Genomic DNA, 4,777 nt, shown 5'->3' on the forward strand with positions numbered 1-4,777 from the left:
GCAACAGAAATGAAACCCTAGGCAGGAGCAGACAGATGGCCTAGAAAACCCTCAAAATTCTATAGAAATCTTTAAAAAATTTAAATCCTTTTTTTTTAGATTTGCCTAACGAAAACCCCACAAATTTTTTTCCAGATTTGAAATAAATACCCTTGCAAGAACTAATTCTGAGGCCAAATCTTACCCTCCAAGGCCTAGATCTGGATTCAAACAAGAATTTCCCTTCAGATCTGCAACCTACAATGACAAAAAAAAACACCCAAAAAGAATATATACAATGATTAAATTAAAAACCCCAAAAAAAACCAGTTAAATAATTGTTGTAATTGCAAGCTAAAGGCTCTAAGTAGCCAGATCTATCATTATGCCACACATTTTTTTTTTTAATTTAAGGTGAGGTGCTTCAGAGAAAACACTTCATGCATCAACAACGAAAGTTCTAATGATAAGCTCGGGATTTAATCAAGTTGGGCCCTTCAGAAAATGCTGATCGGGAGTTGGCTGGTCCAACTGAAAACTTCGCTGAACGCCCGATGATCTCAAAATCAAAAATTTCCTGCACAACTCAATTCAACTATTAACGTAGAGAGAGAAAACGAAAATAAAATTCAAATTTAATGGAGATACCTGCCATTATATTCGGAATTTAAACTACCATTCAAACCCCAGTGATCAAACAACATATCTGTGCTTAAATCACTCTTCATAAAGCTATCATCAATGGCTGAAAAGAAATCTATGCATGAAAATAAAACATCTTACAACATTTCCACGAAGAGTAACACCAGCATAAATTAACCCTAAAGTCTTTCTTTATTGCACATGAAAAATGATTACAAGAGAGCTTTCACTTAGCACACGAATTTAAGATCCAATTCTCTCAAATGACAACTGACCTCCTATTTAAAGAAAAATCTTCCAACAACTAGTTCGAATGATCCTTGTCAAAGCGATCTTGACCGTTGATGAGGATCAAAATTTCTTTTAATCTCATCCGTCGAAATTTTAAATATTGAGGAAATTTCGAGATTACCAATTAAATGCATTTTAATTAATTCAAAAATTAATTTTTTGAATTAATTTCCTCAAAATTTTGACTTTGACTTAACCCTAGGGACCAAGGGCATAAAATTTAGAAAATTAATCATTTAACCTTAGTCCCTAGAACCTTTTAAAATTTAATTTTTTTAAAGGACCCACGAATTTTGCCTTTGGAAAATTTAAATTTACCTAGGACCTAGGACTTATGAGGGGATAAATTATTTTTCTAACCCTCAAGACATTTTACGTCATCATTTTTACCTTTTTTACATCTTAAGGGGGAAAACCCATTTGGCCAAGACCCCCATAGGCTACCCATTTTTGCGACACAAATATAATCTAGCAGGTCAAGCAATTTGTACTAAAATAACATAACCAAATAGTTAAGATTATTCCCAAATCACTTTTACATAGACTCAATCTAGCACACTAGGACTCCCCTAACATTCTGGTGACCCATTCCAGATTTGTGGTAAGGCTGAAGGAGAACTTTTCCAATCATGGATCGGTGAGACAAAAAATCTTCCGGAATGTAGATTGTCATCAAAAAATTAGGTTTATTTAAGCAATTACATACACGACATGGATCTGCTGAGATTATTTACAATTTACACATGCAGAAAGGGTTTACAATATAACATGATCAGGCTGATGATGATTGCCGAACGACATGGACACGTCGATCAGGTGCTATCCCTTTTGTAAGAAAAGGGGGTGTACTTCTATGGCTAGTTGACACGTAGTGGTCAACATCTGGCTCTACTTGGGGACACGTTGCTACACTGTAGGAATATGGGAATCCAGAATCTGCATCCACGCAACACACAACATAAGTAGCGTCCATCCAAAAATCATCATATAACATTAAGAACAGGAAAGATATAAGCTCTTCATTTATTAACTAGTCTAACAACATGAAAAAACAAATCTAACTAAAAAATGAAACATTGAAATAACAGGGCATAAGGTTAGAAATACAATACAAAGATGCCCCATGGCATTAGATGCATTCAATATAGTGCATATTGAGCATTTTCTTGCTTTCAGGCAAATCTGTAGGTTGTTTCTCGGATGTGCCATGTCCAATTCTGCATACGGTAAGAATTTTTCCTATCCGAAAATCACGCTACTTATAGCTATCTGATGCATCAAATCGCTTTCTCATTCTCTTTCTCTTGCATTTTTTCTTTATGGAATATTCTGCTTCAAAATTCTCAGATGAAGTATGTAAGATATGTGTGACATGTCTTTCTTCATTTTGCATATGATCTTTATCGTTTTCAATTTTATCTAGATCACCTTCAATTAACCAGTTTTCAATGGAACAAATGACCTCCTCATGATAAGATAGAGCTTTTTGCAGTAGATAAGGAGGCTTATGATCTGTCGACGTCTCCTTATTTCTTTCATCCTCTGACCGATGTTGAAGCTTCTGTACCTGTATCGTTATGGCATCCATCTGGCTAGAGTGTTCAACCTTCATAGCACTGACTTCCTTGGCATGGTCTTCCTCCATGCTCAATAACTTATTCTGAAGGCGTATCTGACTAGCTTCCATATCTTTTATTACTTTGTCATTCTTTTCCTTTATGGTCATAAAGCAATGTTGCATAGAGTTTATCTCTTTCTTATGATTTGTTTGCATGGTAGCCAAGTGATTATTATAATCGAATGTCATGATGGTCATTTCTTCATCCATAGTTAATAGCCTATTTTGCATAGAATTAATTTCCCTGTCATGATTAGCTTTCATGATTTCCATCTCCTTATCACGTTTTTCCAGGTGGGTGTATAAATTTTTCATATCCTTGACATAATCAGTTAAATTTTTTTCTTTATTAAGCTCCATATTTTTTACCAGCTGCATTAGTTCTTCTATAATTTGCTTCTCATTTTCCCTTTCATTGTCGACACTGATTTGACAACTTGTTCTTGCTTTTCCACTGTCATGGATTTAATCTGCAACGGTACAGGTGCATGACACATTCTGATATGGAGAATTGTCTTGAAATCTTTCATCGACAGCTCGATCATTCACAAGATCACTTTCATTCTGTTGCATAATTTTAGGGGCATAAGGGGAGCTATCTTGATAACCATATTTATCTTTAAAAGAATGAACGATGTCTTGTAAAGAAGTGAAAGAATCTTCAGGGAAATTATTAAACCAATTCAAAGCATCACCCTCTAAATAAAAGGCAAATAAATGCATTTTTACATCTTCATGATCATACTAGGGATAACTATAATATATGAGCATTATACGACAAAACCTGCATAGATGCTTTCTAACAGCGACTGAATCACCACTCAAGAACAAAGACAATTTAGAAATGACCACTTCCACAATATCATGGAGGACATTAGAAAAATGACACGGGGTAAACGAATAATCCATGATGAATAATGAGGGACCAAATGGATGATAGAGAGGGACCTCTGCTCAAGAAAATCAAGAGATCCACAAGAAGCGAGCTTCAAGTGGAAATTCTTGCAAAGATGAAAGAAGTGGAGTTGCCACTTGAACATGAATCTAACTCTAGGATCCAAAAGGCAACAAACAACCAGATATAAGGGGGGCTTCTTGTCTGGGAAATAATGAATGGAAGAAGTGGAGTCACCACCCAAACAAGAAATGAACCGAGAAGTCCAAGTGCTAAAATGGCGATGAAAAGATCAAATGACGCCAGGAAATGTTGTGTCGCTTGACAGGCTAATGAATGGCGGAAAATATGAGATGATTAAAACAATGAATGTCATAAAGCCCATGCCCAATAAATCAGTCCCCAGCAACGGCGCCAAAAAAATTTGTCGCATAGAGTGTCTAGGCACCGCGACAACACTTAGATCGGGGGCTGTCATCCTAATCCCCGATCTCTCCGTTTAAGATGTCTCCCTACAGAAAGCTAAGGGGGGTTGACCCTATGGATAAATGGGATGACAGAGAACTAGTTGGGAATCAACCAGCTCAAGAGACACAACGAGGCAATCAAATACTTGATTAGAGCTTAGCAAGATTTAGAATTTGATTAGATTTTAAATTATTAATACCAGTGCCTTATGGAGTTAATGAAAACCAAGTAATTGATTAGCTACTGTTGCTTAGGAAATAGAAATATGAAAAACTCTTTAACAATTGCTTGAAAATATTTGCCAAAATGTCTAGCATGTAATGAACATTAAATAATCCAAGCAATGACGATAGATTTTTTATAGATAAACAATGCTTTAGCAATTAAAATTCAAGAGATACAAATATCTTAATCAACCATGAAATTTTAAGGCTAACCAGCTCAGATCCTCAAATTATTTACCACTTTCAAATAGTTAATCCTCAAATATAGAAATTTAAGCACATTTAACTATAGTAAAATGATAAATACTAATACCACAAAAAAGACATCAAAAGGAATTTTCAATTTTTAAATTAGTCCTTTTCAAAGTTTTATTGTTTTTTTAAATTAATTTAAAAAAACACACACACACACACACACACACACACACACATTAAAAAAAGGGAACAAAACTAAAGCGGAAATTATTCCTTTTAATAAAACCTAACCTAAGGGAAATAAACGAAATAAAATTCTAAACTAAAATCTAAATACGTAAACTAAAAAAATAAATAAATTAAGAAGACAAAAAGATATCTAACCCTAACCAGCTAAAACATAAAATCCAAACAAAATGAAATAAATCGATGTTTTCTCGTGTAGATGTGAATGCAGGTTTGTGG

The sequence above is a fragment of the Pinus tabuliformis genome, chromosome 2_2, assembly GCF_031772625.1.
Source record: "Pinus tabuliformis cultivar Carrire ecotype Pingquan chromosome 2_2, CPIR1, whole genome shotgun sequence".
NCBI lineage: Eukaryota > Viridiplantae > Streptophyta > Pinopsida > Pinales > Pinaceae > Pinus > Pinus tabuliformis.